Consider the following 16178-nt stretch of genomic DNA (forward strand, 5'->3'; position numbering starts at 1 on the left):
TATGAACAGGTGAAAGGACAGCTACATAAACGAACATTTTCCCCGTCATTTCTTCTACACTTCTGATAACATCAGTTTATTTGATCTTCTTAACATTAACCGCAATTTTAGATTGTTGTCCAAGACTATCCGAGTATACAAACGTACAGTCTCCTGTTACTTAAAATTTGACCATCGTTTTAATGGGTATTACACACACTTCTAGTAAACAGACACATACGCGTGTGCTTTGGTGCCGTTTTGGAATTTTGGAAACACATCACCCCTTACCCTCCCAAACCTTAGCTTGATCCCTTTTGCCTTGCTCGCAACCTTAAATGTTTCTGCTAATCGGCCGATTCGCGGCATTGATATTTGGCTACACTTCCCGCATGCATGTTAGCACTACTGGGACTTTATTTCAATGCCAAGAAATATTGTTGTTGTTTTTTTTCTCCTGTGGGAGATAAAATGTTCCACACGCACAAAAAGTACAACTCGATTATAAATATGCAGCCGGAACAGGTCAATACACAAACCTGTCACAAACATGCACAAAACGTCAGTCTATTCAAGACACAAACCACCAAAAAGAAATCATGGAGACATCATTAGGCGTGTTTTCTTTCTGACGTGACGATATCACATTACAATATTGATGAATACGGTTTGTAGTCATAACTAAAAGTTCTACACATCAGATAAAATGTATATCGACGAAGATGGGATTCGAACCCACGCGGGGAGACCCCAATGGATTAGCAGTCCATCGCCTTAACCACTCGGCCACCTCGTCCGGTGTATTTTGATGAGTACACTATTTATGTAGGGAGTGATCTATAGCTACCTGGCCTAAACCACACACAACTTTTGTCTGATATTCACGATTCAATATATGTCTTTTTCAGACAGAAAAAAATTCTAACCGTCGAACCATCCTAGCTCTAACTGATGTGCACATAAAGAACCTAGTGCATGATATTCTTTCAAAGAAGAAATATATATCTTCAGGTAAATTAAAACAATTCTCCTGGCTGGGAGAAAACTCAACATTACCCACCTACCCACCCAATAAACAGAAACAAATACATGGTCGGTCCCTTAGTGAGCAAGCATGTTCATATCAATGGATTGTTAGGCAAGGGAAAAAACTCACACGAACATTCGTTGTATTCATCACTTCGGTAAGTATTACATCAGATAAGTGAATATCAGTTCCATTTTTTTTTAAAGTTATAAAAATCAATGTTTTCTAACAGCAGAGCCGAGTGGCCGAGTGGTCTAAAGCGCTCTCCGTCACGGATCACTGCCATCTCACCTCTGTCTGCGTGGGTTCGAGTCTCGGGCTCGGCCAATGTGGACATGTGAGAAAGCTTGCCGGTAGCTTCTCGTGGGTCGGTGGTTCTTTCCGGGGTTTTCCCGGGTTCTTCCTCCACCATTAATACTGGCCGCCATGTATAGCCTATCTTGTGCTGAAAAATGGCGTTAAACCCTATAACAACAACAATAACAACTAACAGCAGAGTGGCGCAGTGGAAGCGTGCTGGGCCCATAACCCAGAGGTCCGTGGATCGAAACCACGCTCTGCTAATCACTTTTATTTGGTTTTTGTTTTTTGTTTTTAATTTTAAATTCATAACATCAAATTATCATTTATCTTCAGGCACAAAAATATAAATAAAAGGCACATTCAGTAAATATGTATCTGATTTCATATATAAAATGTGGGTCAATGTAATTTACTTTTCACGCTTCAATGACGGCTTTTTTGGTGCGAATTTGGACCTTCTACACCGTTCTAGCAATAATAAAATGTCAAATGTACATGCAGCTAAAGTGAAATATAACAAAAGGTCAAACGAAAAACAATGTGGCATGTAATGATATAGCATTGGAACGTTCGACAGTGATCAGGTGGACAAGCCTCCCCGTGTTTCCCACCCCACCGCCGGCATCACCCTTCCCCACCCCAAGACAAAAATGAGTGTTTGTCTCCCTGGCCCTCACTAGCTGCTAAATCCCACAGTCAGCTTGCGGTCTTCTTTGCGCTCCCTGTGAAAAATACATACTGAACCACCCCTGCGATCCCACCCAAAAGTGCCGAAAAGTTTTGACCTCTGACATGACATTGCCATATTAAAAATGGAATTTATTTTGTTTCAATTTTTCGTTAATCCATACAATATCTGCTCTTAAAAGGCAAATTTACACATTTCCAGTGATTACATGTTTCCAAACTTGATATCCTGCTCCGGAAGGAAACGGAGGCTGGTTCTCGAAAATTAAACTTTAGATGAGCCTGTAAAATAATTGTGGTGTATATGAATAGAGGTCATACAATTTGCTATCAATTTTGGGATACATAGTATTTCTTCAATTGGTCACGGTGGGGTTTGATTCTTTTGTGTCATTCTAAAGGTATACTTTCTATTATACAATTGTAAGTTTTCTGTATTTTTCGCTTTGATCTCAGGATTTGATTCACAAACAACGTCCTAAACACAAACAATTCCTGAATTTATAAGTTATGTGAACATGAATATTTTCCAACCACATGAATTATCAGAATTTAAAATGAGAGGTTGTTCAAATACAGCCAGAAACATCGATATTCATGTTGACATTATATCAAATTTGTTCCCATGCACAAAAACATTTGTCTGTGAAACATATGGAGGACGTTTAAGTGCTGCTTATTTAAGGACATGAAAAATAAGTCCCTTTCAACTTCATATTTAGAACAGTAGATAAACAGTTATCAAGGGTATAATAATAATAATAATAATAATAATAATAATAATAATAATAATAATAAATTAAGAAGAATGGCACATTTGGTTGTGAAAGTCCCATCTGATATATGCTCCTTAGTAAAACGCAATCCTCCTTTCGGATTCGCCATTTATTCAATTGTTGCAGGAGGGGGTCAATCGTTTTTCTTTTGTCGAATCAAGGGAGGCAACTAATGGAACTAGAACGTTCATTATAAACAATTGATTAGGTAGTCAACTAATGCAGCTAAGAGGTTAGTGTTGTTGTTTCCATAAAATGTTTTACCGGGGTGTACTAGACTTTATGACTGCCTTAAATCCCAAACACGCCCATATATCATTGTCATAAATAAGATGTATCAATTATTTTCTACTACTCGATATCGGATTATTTTAAACAAGGAAATGTGTCTTTCTCAATGAAACAATATGTGACTTTGTATAATCCGATCGAGAGCTATCTGCAATGTGTTGTTCGATTCAAGCTACCCTGTCTATAATTACGGCAAATTGGATATTCAGTTGTTTGTGAGACGCATTGACATCGAAAGACAAACTGACTGAAGAGAGTTTTGGAGTATGAATCTCTGGTCACAAGAAATCTACGTCAGCGCGGAATGAATAGATGTGATCATGTGACTAGCTTTAGAAATACGCCCTACCTATGCTTGGGACATAACAACTGTCACGATCCAATCAATCAACGAAAAAACAAAATGTCTTTCTATGTAGTTGTGCCGAAAGTTTCAAATTTGTATGAGGTTACGTTGCCAAATAAAGAGTATAATCTAAAGTGGAATTGACAGTGATAACTATGACTGTACTTCCTCATATTCTGACACTATTATTGTGTCAATACCTCTCTTACTTGCACACGTTTCCGACGAAGAGATCGGTATCAAGATAAGAGAATACGGAGTGGAATTCCTATCTCCCATTCAGGATAGATACTACCCTAGAAATCTTGTGACAGACGTGACGCATTTTTGTTTTGGATATTTAATTTTGATTGTTTGTTATTTTTTTAATATTTATTATTTGTTATTACATGTTTTATTTCGTATTCTAGAGAAAGTATTTGTTACATTTTACAATACTTGCTGGATTTACATCTTTTCTATTACTTAGATTAAGAACATAGATTTGTAATATTATGTAAAATACAGTTTTCCAAAAGAGATAAAATCTTAGCCCTACAGTCGGAAGCATCAAACTGTAAGTGACCATTAGTTCGTTAAGTTATTGCATGATAATCAAGTAAAGGTGCGCTCTTTTTGTCTTGACCCGGGTCGCATGATGACAGATTGCACACATTTCGTGTGCCACAACTGTTGGAAACAGCGTCATGTTCCTAGGAAGTACAAAAGGCAAAGCTCTGACAATTGTGGAAATTTTCTTTATTTGTGTTCATGTGGGAAATATGACTTAAGAAATGCAACTGCCTAAAGATGTTACATGCTAAATGATTAAATTGAAGAAATTAATTACCGAATTGCTGACGTTGCCACAAAGGAAGACAGATTGGGGATTCAAGTTCTAGAAGATGATGAACACGAGGTTGATGAAGTAATACAGGGTGCAGATGGTGAAGAAAGAGGTGATGAAACTGATCACGAAAAAGCTTTTCACAGAGTCAACCATTCATACTGGTATCTCTTTTACGACAATTCGGGTTTGGTGACAGCTTTATTTAATGGATACAAATAGTTTATATTGAAATTAGAAACAGTGTTAAATGCATTTAATGAAAGCCTTTTCAATTAAACATTCAGTCCTCCAAAGTTGCCCTATACTAACTATGCTATATTTATTTGAAGCGGAACATTTAGGGCTCGCTATAATTATAAATTATTATGTCAATGTTGCTCTATTTCTATTGTCTAGCAGTACAAGTAAAGTCTTTCAACATGCCGATGGTACAACCATGACATTAGCAAAGAAAGAATCTATTAATCAATCATTTATTGTACTTGGTTTATATTGTAAAGGATATGGTTCAAAAGGGAATAAAGAAAACAAACGGAACTTTTATTTAATTCATCAGGCAGTCTCTGTTGAATTCTGCAGACAGCTCCAATTTCAACATTGTGATCACGTTATCTTAATTTTGGCAACTAGTGCTGGAGCTCAGTTAGAATAACACTTTGTCTAAATTTGAAACTTATTACACAGAGGTGATACTAAATTGTATGACTTCTGTTCATGTATAGCACAAATGTTTTACTCGCTTTCAAGTAGCTTGATTTTCCGTAAACCAGCCGCTGTTTCCTTTTGGAGTAGTGTATTTTGTTTTGGAGACATTTACTCACTAGAAAAAATACATTTGCCACTCTAGTATCACCCTTAACGTTCAACTGGCATTATATATAGCATTACCGATAGAGAACAGCCTTATCAGAAAGAAGTTTTAATCGGAAAGAATGGTGTTAGATGCACACTGCATTTAACACTGTCTTTAATAGCGGCTGAATAAAAATTTGACCAAATCCAAAATTTATGTGAATGAGACAAACTTTTGACTCTGTCAAAAACTTTGCTTTTATCAATTGTTAAGGTATATCCATCGATGTTGTCCCTCTAGGTCATAGCAATGACATCTCCTACAGTGAATGTTGTATCAGCAATATCCCTTCAAACTACAGAGCATGTCTGAATTAGAGGCATAATTTTGGGTAATACCCATTTCAAACCATGAGCCATAACCCTCGCCAAAATTGTATCATCTACATTAAATAGTCTTATATTTCGCCAATATTTCCAGCTTCTTTAGTCGCTCTTGGTGTTGTAAAAAATGATATTGTATCAAATCTCACTGCCCATGACGTAATTGATTCCTTGTTAACGATCTGAAGAAGAAAAAAATCTCTAACAGATTATCATATTCATAATTTAAAACGTTGTAAAATACAACTACCTTATCGATTTAACCAGACCAAAATATCTAATTTTAGACATTATATTTATAGCTGCATGTATTTTATCAACCCTTGTATGACCCTACTCAAATACGTATCATCAGCAGGTATGGATGAATTTACCAAGATTAAAACTGATTCTTTACAACTCTCATCAACTGTGTTCGATAATTACAAAATACAATAAAACTTATAAACGTATTTTAATATTTGATTTTCATTTGAAACAAGTGAGCCAAAGCCATCAATGGATTCCTTAATAACATCTCGTTTTTGTTGATATTTTTCAGGATTTGGAAAGTATTTGCTATTTGCGTCACTTTCAGTCACCAAACTGGATTAAAATCTCGGTATAACACCTCAAAACAATCTTATTTCTTAGTCACTTCATTGTTGTTCGAGTTCTTCATATGTATTGATATCAAATGAATCTTTAGCGGTAAATTTTACAGAAAATAAAATCATTTTGTCTTGACATCTATACAATTCTTGGAAACTTTCTTTCTTTCTCTTCGTACTGTATAGGAGCGAGAATTCTTACTTTTATATTTTGCATTATCCACTAAGTGAGTTGTTCACTAAAATATTTTACTCTTTCCCTCAACAATAATAGATTTCACTCTACATACCTATTCATCATTACAAACGTTATCTAATTTAAGTAAGTGCCTAATTTCTTCGTTGCATGTAGTTATTTTAGGATCGATCTCATAATGATGTACATGCATGACAAAATATTTTGCAATTTGGAGGAATTTAAGATATAGTCCATCCTGCACTTCCATAGTTCGCCTAGTACCATTCTCTCTTGATCTCCAGTGATCGTAAATATTGCTATCAAACAGTAATTATGAAGCTCTCGAATAGCAATATCATCGATATGTATGTGTTTCTTATGCCGATCAATTGCAGCTATTGTAACCACCTACCAAGGTAGTGCTATAACTCGTATTGGTCTCCACAATTGTTGCACACGGTATTAGTGGATCAGATACTGTTTTATATGCAACGTGCACTCCATAAAGTCGGCATTTGGATATAACTTCTAGAAACCTAAGATCGTTGTGTTCACCGAAAAGTCGTCTGACTACAAACGAAACAAGTGAAAATGGTTCTTGGATTTTGAGAGTGCTCCAGAAACAGCAGTTATGTAGACATTTTGGTGTTAACGTGTCTAAGTATAGCAGATTATATACAGAACTTAAAGAGGTTAAAGATAAACTTGCAAGTACGTTATTGGTTTTATTAATATTGGAGTACACAGGTATGGAATTAGTCGGCTCACAAATTATATTTTACATGAAACTTCCATGAACGTTGTATTATTGTGAAACTTAATTTAACCCTAGCCCTCAGAATATAAGTGAACTGGAGAGAGTCCATTGCTTGTGCGCTATACATCTGGAAGGTATTACGTTCACATGTTCATACTTGATGTACCTGTGTACCTTTCAGAAGAAGAAATAAGTAGTAATTAGAAAGAATATGAAGAGGAATATATATACCCCGGTCAACATAGACACCAATCTGATAAAATCAGATCTCCGCTGTCCTACGTGAAGATCTGACGATGACCACTGAAGAATGACATTCAGGTGACCATTAAATTAGCCAATGGAAATACAACTTTCAAAAAATCTGAAAGTGAATCAAATCGTTCGATACACATTCATGCTTTTCACCCACGGTGCTCTTTCTCAAAACGCAAAGATATTAGACCTCATCTGACTGGTTGATAAAATTAGCAATTATGGTAATAGCATAGGTACCAGAATATGCCTTCTAAGCGATGGCTGTCAGATCTTCATTTGGTAACAGCGGAGATCTGATTTTAATCAGTTTGGTACACAGGTACTTAAAGTATGAACAGGTGAAAGGACAGCTACATAAACGAACATTTTCCCCGTCATTTCTTCTACACTTCTGATAACATCAGTTTATTTGATCTTCTTAACATTAACCGCAATTTTAGATTGTTGTCCAAGACTATCCGAGTATACAAACGTACAGTCTCCTGTTACTTAAAATTTGACCATCGTTTTAATGGGTATTACACACACTTCTAGTAAACAGACACATACGCGTGTGCTTTGGTGCCGTTTTGGAATTTTGGAAACACATCACCCCTTACCCTCCCAAACCTTAGCTTGATCCCTTTTGCCTTGCTCGCAACCTTAAATGTTTCTGCTAATCGGCCGATTCGCGGCATTGATATTTGGCTACACTTCCCGCATGCATGTTAGCACTACTGGGACTTTATTTCAATGCCAAGAAATATTGTTGTTGTTTTTTTTCTCCTGTGGGAGATAAAATGTTCCACACGCACAAAAAGTACAACTCGATTATAAATATGCAGCCGGAACAGGTCAATACACAAACCTGTCACAAACATGCACAAAACGTCAGTCTATTCAAGACACAAACCACCAAAAAGAAATCATGGAGACATCATTAGGCGTGTTTTCTTTCTGACGTGACGATATCACATTACAATATTGATGAATACGGTTTGTAGTCATAACTAAAAGTTCTACACATCAGATAAAATGTATATCGACGAAGATGGGATTCGAACCCACGCTGGGAGACCCCAATGGATTAGCAGTCCATCGCCTTAACCACTCGGCCACCTCGTCCGGTGTATTTTGATGAGTACACTATTTAGGGAGTGATCTATAGCTACCTGGCCTAAACCACACACAACTTTTGTCTGATATTCACGATTCAATATATGTCTTTTTCAGACAGAAAAAAATTCTAACCGTCGAACCATCCTAGCTCTAACTGATGTGCACATAAAGAACCTAGTGCATGATATTCTTTAAAAGAAGAAATATATATCTTCAGGTAAATTAAAACAATTCTCCTGGCTGGGAGAAAACTCAACATTACCCACCTACCCACCCAATAAACAGAAACAAATACATGGTCGGTCCCTTAGTGAGCAAGCATGTTCATATCAATGGATTGTTAGGCAAGGGAAAAAACTCACACGAACATTCGTTGTATTCATCACTTCGGTAAGTATTACATCAGATAAGTGAATATCAGTTCCATTTTTTTTTAAAGTTATAAAAATCAATGTTTTCTAACAGCAGAGCCGAGTGGCCGAGTGGTCTAAAGCGCTCTCCGTCACGGATCACTGCCATCTCACCTCTGTCTGCGTGGGTTCGAGTCTCGGGCTCGGCCAATGTGGACATGTGAGAAAGCTTGCCGGTAGCTTCTCGTGGGTCGGTGGTTCTTTCCGGGGTTTTCCCGGGTTCTTCCTCCACCATTAATACTGGCCGCCATGTATAGCCTATCTTGTGCTGAAAAATGGCGTTAAACCCTATAACAACAACAATAACAACTAACAGCAGAGTGGCGCAGTGGAAGCGTGCTGGGCCCATAACCCAGAGGTCCGTGGATCGAAACCACGCTCTGCTAATCACTTTTATTTGGTTTTTGTTTTTTGTTTTTAATTTTAAATTCATAACATCAAATTATCATTTATCTTCAGGCACAAAAATATAAATAAAAGGCACATTCAGTAAATATGTATCTGATTTCATATATAAAATGTGGGTCAATGTAATTTACTTTTCACGCTTCAATGACGGCTTTTTTGGTGCGAATTTGGACCTTCTACACCGTTCTAGCAATAATAAAATGTCAAATGTACATGCAGCTAAAGTGAAATATAACAAAAGGTCAAACGAAAAACAATGTGGCATGTAATGATATAGCATTGGAACGTTCGACAGTGATCAGGTGGACAAGCCTCCCCGTGTTTCCCACCCCACCGCCGGCATCACCCTTCCCCACCCCAAGACAAAAATGAGTGTTTGTCTCCCTGGCCCTCACTAGCTGCTAAATCCCACAGTCAGCTTGCGGTCTTCTTTGCGCTCCCTGTGAAAAATACATACTGAACCACCCCTGCGATCCCACCCAAAAGTGCCGAAAAGTTTTGACCTCTGACATGACATTGCCATATTAAAAATGGAATTTATTTTGTTTCAATTTTTCGTTAATCCATACAATATCTGCTCTTAAAAGGCAAATTTACACATTTCCAGTGATTACATGTTTCCAAACTTGATATCCTGCTCCGGAAGGAAACGGAGGCTGGTTCTCGAAAATTAAACTTTAGATGAGCCTGTAAAATAATTGTGGTGTATATGAATAGAGGTCATACAATTTGCTATCAATTTTGGGATACATAGTATTTCTTCAATTGGTCACGGTGGGGTTTGATTCTTTTGTGTCATTCTAAAGGTATACTTTCTATTATACAATTGTAAGTTTTCTGTATTTTTCGCTTTGATCTCAGGATTTGATTCACAAACAACGTCCTAAACACAAACAATTCCTGAATTTATAAGTTATGTGAACATGAATATTTTCCAACCACATGAATTATCAGAATTTAAAATGAGAGGTTGTTCAAATACAGCCAGAAACATCGATATTCATGTTGACATTATATCAAATTTGTTCCCATGCACAAAAACATTTGTCTGTGAAACATATGGAGGACGTTTAAGTGCTGCTTATTTAAGGACATGAAAAATAAGTCCCTTTCAACTTCATATTTAGAACAGTAGATAAACAGTTATCAAGGGTATAATAATAATAATAATAATAATAATAATAATAATAATAATAATAAATTAAGAAGAATGGCACATTTGGTTGTGAAAGTCCCATCTGATATATGCTCCTTAGTAAAACGCAATCCTCCTTTCGGATTCGCCATTTATTCAATTGTTGCAGGAGGGGGTCAATCGTTTTTCTTTTGTCGAATCAAGGGAGGCAACTAATGGAACTAGAACGTTCATTATAAACAATTGATTAGGTAGTCAACTAATGCAGCTAAGAGGTTAGTGTTGTTGTTTCCATAAAATGTTTTACCGGGGTGTACTAGACTTTATGACTGCCTTAAATCCCAAACACGCCCATATATCATTGTCATAAATAAGATGTATCAATTATTTTCTACTACTCGATATCGGATTATTTTAAACAAGGAAATGTGTCTTTCTCAATGAAACAATATGTGACTTTGCATAATCCGATCGAGAGCTATCTGCAATGTGTTGTTCGATTCAAGCTACCCTGTCTATAATTACGGCAAATTGGATATTCAGTTGTTTGTGAGACGCATTGACATCGAAAGACAAACTGACTGAAGAGAGTTTTGGAGTATGAATCTCTGGTCACAAGAAATCTACGTCAGCGCGGAATGAATAGATGTGATCATGTGACTAGCTTTAGAAATACGCCCTACCTATGCTTGGGACATAACAACTGTCACGATCCAATCAATCAACGAAAAAACAAAATGTCTTTCTATGTAGTTGTGCCGAAAGTTTCAAATTTGTATGAGGTTACGTTGCCAAATAAAGAGTATAATCTAAAGTGGAATTGACAGTGATAACTATGACTGTACTTCCTCATATTCTGACACTATTATTGTGTCAATACCTCTCTTACTTGCACACGTTTCCGACGAAGAGATCGGTATCAAGATAAGAGAATACGGAGTGGAATTCCTATCTCCCATTCAGGATAGATACTACCCTAGAAATCTTGTGACAGACGTGACGCATTTTTGTTTTGGATATTTAATTTTGATTGTTTGTTATTTTTTTAATATTTATTATTTGTTATTACATGTTTTATTTCGTATTCTAGAGAAAGTATTTGTTACATTTTACAATACTTGCTGGATTTACATCTTTTCTATTACTTAGATTAAGAACATAGATTTGTAATATTATGTAAAATACAGTTTTCCAAAAGAGATAAAATCTTAGCCCTACAGTCGGAAGCATCAAACTGTAAGTGACCATTAGTTCGTTAAGTTATTGCATGATAATCAAGTAAAGGTGCGCTCTTTTTGTCTTGACCCGGGTCGCATGATGACAGATTGCACACATTTCGTGTGCCACAACTGTTGGAAACAGCGTCATGTTCCTAGGAAGTACAAAAGGCAAAGCTCTGACAATTGTGGAAATTTTCTTTATTTGTGTTCATGTGGGAAATATGACTTAAGAAATGCAACTGCCTAAAGATGTTACATGCTAAATGATTAAATTGAAGAAATTAATTACCGAATTGCTGACGTTGCCACAAAGGAAGACAGATTGGGGATTCAAGTTCTAGAAGATGATGAACACGAGGTTGATGAAGTAATACAGGGTGCAGATGGTGAAGAAAGAGGTGATGAAACTGATCACGAAAAAGCTTTTCACAGAGTCAACCATTCATACTGGTATCTCTTTTACGACAATTCGGGTTTGGTGACAGCTTTATTTAATGGATACAAATAGTTTATATTGAAATTAGAAACAGTGTTAAATGCATTTAATGAAAGCCTTTTCAATTAAACATTCAGTCCTCCAAAGTTGCCCTATACTAACTATGCTATATTTATTTGAAGCGGAACATTTAGGGCTCGCTATAATTATAAATTATTATGTCAATGTTGCTCTATTTCTATTGTCTAGCAGTACAAGTAAAGTCTTTCAACATGCCGATGGTACAACCATGACATTAGCAAAGAAAGAATCTATTAATCAATCATTTATTGTACTTGGTTTATATTGTAAAGGATATGGTTCAAAAGGGAATAAAGAAAACAAACGGAACTTTTATTTAATTCATCAGGCAGTCTCGGTTGAATTCTGCAGACAGCTCCAATTTCAACATTGTGATCACGTTATCTTAATTTTGGGAACTAGTGCTGGAGCTCAGTTAGAATAACACTTTGTCTAAATTTGAAACTTATTACACAGAGGTGATACTAAATTGTATGACTTCTGTTCATGTATAGCACAAATGTTTTACTCGCTTTCAAGTAGCTTGATTTTCCGTAAACCAGCCGCTGTTTCCTTTTGGAGTAGTGTATTTTGTTTTGGAGACATTTACTCACTAGAAAAAATACATTTGCCACTCTAGTATCACCCTTAACGTTCAACTGGCATTATATATAGCATTACCGATAGAGAACAGCCTTATCAGAAAGAAGTTTTAATCGGAAAGAATGGTGTTAGATGCACACTGCATTTAACACTGTCTTTAATAGCGGCTGAATAAAAATTTGACCAAATCCAAAATTTATGTGAATGAGACAAACTTTTGACTCTGTCAAAAACTTTGCTTTTATCAATTGTTAAGGTATATCCATCGATGTTGTCCCTCTAGGTCATAGCAATGACATCTCCTACAGTGAATGTTGTATCAGCAATATCCCTTCAAACTACAGAGCATGTCTGAATTAGAGGCATAATTTTGGGTAATACCCATTTCAAACCATGAGCCATAACCCTCGCCAAAATTGTATCATCTACATTAAATAGTCTTATATTTCGCCAATATTTCCAGCTTCTTTAGTCGCTCTTGGTGTTGTAAAAAATGATATTGTATCAAATCTCACTGCCCATGACGTAATTGATTCCTTGTTAACGATCTGAAGAAGAAAAAAATCTCTAACAGATTATCATATTCATAATTTAAAACGTTGTAAAATACAACTACCTTATCGATTTAACCAGACCAAAATATCTAATTTTAGACATTATATTTATAGCTGCATGTATTTTATCAACCCTTGTATGACCCTACTCAAATACGTATCATCAGCAGGTATGGATGAATTTACCAAGATTAAAACTGATTCTTTACAACTCTCATCAACTGTGTTCGATAATTACAAAATACAATAAAACTTATAAACGTATTTTAATATTTGATTTTCATTTGAAACAAGTGAGCCAAAGCCATCAATGGATTCCTTAATAACATCTCGTTTTTGTTGATATTTTTCAGGATTTGGAAAGTATTTGCTATTTGCGTCACTTTCAGTCACCAAACTGGATTAAAATCTCGGTATAACACCTCAAAACAATCTTATTTCTTAGTCACTTCATTGTTGTTCGAGTTCTTCATATGTATTGATATCAAATGAATCTTTAGCGGTAAATTTTACAGAAAATAAAATCATTTTGTCTTGACATCTATACAATTCTTGGAAACTTTCTTTCTTTCTCTTCGTACTGTATAGGAGCGAGAATTCTTACTTTTATATTTTGCATTATCCACTAAGTGAGTTGTTCACTAAAATATTTTACTCTTTCCCTCAACAATAATAGATTTCACTCTACATACCTATTCATCATTACAAACGTTATCTAATTTAAGTAAGTGCCTAATTTCTTCGTTGCATGTAGTTATTTTAGGATCGATCTCATAATGATGTACATGCATGACAAAATATTTTGCAATTTGGAGGAATTTAAGATATAGTCCATCCTGCACTTCCATAGTTCGCCTAGTACCATTCTCTCTTGATCTCCAGTGATCGTAAATATTGCTATCAAACAGTAATTATGAAGCTCTCGAATAGCAATATCATCGATATGTATGTGTTTCTTATGCCGATCAATTGCAGCTATTGTAACCACCTACCAAGGTAGTGCTATAACTCGTATTGGTCTCCACAATTGTTGCACACGGTATTAGTGGATCAGATACTGTTTTATATGCAACGTGCACTCCATAAAGTCGGCATTTGGATATAACTTCTAGAAACCTAAGATCGTTGTGTTCACCGAAAAGTCGTCTGACTACAAACGAAACAAGTGAAAATGGTTCTTGGATTTTGAGAGTGCTCCAGAAACAGCAGTTATGTAGACATTTTGGTGTTAACGTGTCTAAGTATAGCAGATTATATACAGAACTTAAAGAGGTTAAAGATAAACTTGCAAGTACGTTATTGGTTTTATTAATATTGGAGTACACAGGTATGGAATTAGTCGGCTCACAAATTATATTTTACATGAAACTTCCATGAACGTTGTATTATTGTGAAACTTAATTTAACCCTAGCCCTCAGAATATAAGTGAACTGGAGAGAGTCCATTGCTTGTGCGCTATACATCTGGAAGGTATTACGTTCACATGTTCATACTTGATGTACCTGTGTACCTTTCAGAAGAAGAAATAAGTAGTAATTAGAAAGAATATGAAGAGGAATATATATACCCCGGTCAACATAGACACCAATCTGATAAAATCAGATCTCCGCTGTCCTACGTGAAGATCTGACGATGACCACTGAAGAATGACATTCAGGTGACCATTAAATTAGCCAATGGAAATACAACTTTCAAAAAATCTGAAAGTGAATCAAATCGTTCGATACACATTCATGCTTTTCACCCACGGTGCTCTTTCTCAAAACGCAAAGATATTAGACCTCATCTGACTGGTTGATAAAATTAGCAATTATGGTAATAGCATAGGTACCAGAATATGCCTTCTAAGCGATGGCTGTCAGATCTTCATTTGGTAACAGCGGAGATCTGATTTTAATCAGTTTGGTACACAGGTACTTAAAGTATGAACAGGTGAAAGGACAGCTACATAAACGAACATTTTCCCCGTCATTTCTTCTACACTTCTGATAACATCAGTTTATTTGATCTTCTTAACATTAACCGCAATTTTAGATTGTTGTCCAAGACTATCCGAGTATACAAACGTACAGTCTCCTGTTACTTAAAATTTGACCATCGTTTTAATGGGTATTACACACACTTCTAGTAAACAGACACATACGCGTGTGCTTTGGTGCCGTTTTGGAATTTTGGAAACACATCACCCCTTACCCTCCCAAACCTTAGCTTGATCCCTTTTGCCTTGCTCGCAACCTTAAATGTTTCTGCTAATCGGCCGATTCGCGGCATTGATATTTGGCTACACTTCCCGCATGCATGTTAGCACTACTGGGACTTTATTTCAATGCCAAGAAATATTGTTGTTGTTTTTTTTCTCCTGTGGGAGATAAAATGTTCCACACGCACAAAAAGTACAACTCGATTATAAATATGCAGCCGGAACAGGTCAATACACAAACCTGTCACAAACATGCACAAAACGTCAGTCTATTCAAGACACAAACCACCAAAAAGAAATCATGGAGACATCATTAGGCGTGTTTTCTTTCTGACGTGACGATATCACATTACAATATTGATGAATACGGTTTGTAGTCATAACTAAAAGTTCTACACATCAGATAAAATGTATATCGACGAAGATGGGATTCGAACCCACGCGGGGAGACCCCAATGGATTAGCAGTCCATCGCCTTAACCACTCGGCCACCTCGTCCGGTGTATTTTGATGAGTACACTATTTAGGGAGTGATCTATAGCTACCTGGCCTAAACCACACACAACTTTTGTCTGATATTCACGATTCAATATATGTCTTTTTCAGACAGAAAAAAATTCTAACCGTCGAACCATCCTAGCTCTAACTGATGTGCACATAAAGAACCTAGTGCATGATATTCTTTAAAAGAAGAAATATATATCTTCAGGTAAATTAAAACAATTCTCCTGGCTGGGAGAAAACTCAACATTACCCACCTACCCACCCAATAAACAGAAACAAATACATGGTCGGTCCCTTAGTGAGCAAGCATGTTCATATCAATGGATTGTTAGGCAAGGGAAAAAACTCGCAC

The 16178-nt window shown here is 36.2% G+C and overlaps 5 non-coding genes across 5 annotated transcripts; 2 read left to right on the forward strand and 3 right to left on the reverse strand.

The window, feature by feature from the left end:
- Positions 1 to 693: 693 nt before the first annotated feature.
- Positions 694 to 775, reverse strand: Trnas-gcu (transfer RNA serine (anticodon GCU)). The gene has a single exon. It is a non-coding gene; the product is annotated as a tRNA-Ser (tRNA).
- A 722-nt stretch (positions 776 to 1497) lies between these two features.
- Positions 1498 to 1569, forward strand: Trnam-cau (transfer RNA methionine (anticodon CAU)). Its single transcript has one exon. It is a non-coding gene; the product is annotated as a tRNA-Met (tRNA).
- Positions 1570 to 8219: 6650 nt separating this feature from the next.
- Positions 8220 to 8301, reverse strand: Trnas-gcu (transfer RNA serine (anticodon GCU)). The gene has a single exon. It is a non-coding gene; the product is annotated as a tRNA-Ser (tRNA).
- A 718-nt stretch (positions 8302 to 9019) lies between these two features.
- Positions 9020 to 9091, forward strand: Trnam-cau (transfer RNA methionine (anticodon CAU)). Its single transcript has one exon. It is a non-coding gene; the product is annotated as a tRNA-Met (tRNA).
- A 6647-nt stretch (positions 9092 to 15738) lies between these two features.
- Trnas-gcu (transfer RNA serine (anticodon GCU)) lies at positions 15739 to 15820 on the reverse strand. Its single transcript has one exon. It is a non-coding gene; the product is annotated as a tRNA-Ser (tRNA).
- Between the last annotated feature and the right edge of the window lie 358 nt (positions 15821 to 16178).

The sequence above is a fragment of the Sinohyriopsis cumingii genome, unplaced genomic scaffold (assembly GCF_028554795.1).
Source record: "Sinohyriopsis cumingii isolate HCF-2022 unplaced genomic scaffold, ASM2855479v2 utg000646l, whole genome shotgun sequence".
Lineage (NCBI taxonomy): Eukaryota > Metazoa > Mollusca > Bivalvia > Unionida > Unionidae > Sinohyriopsis > Sinohyriopsis cumingii.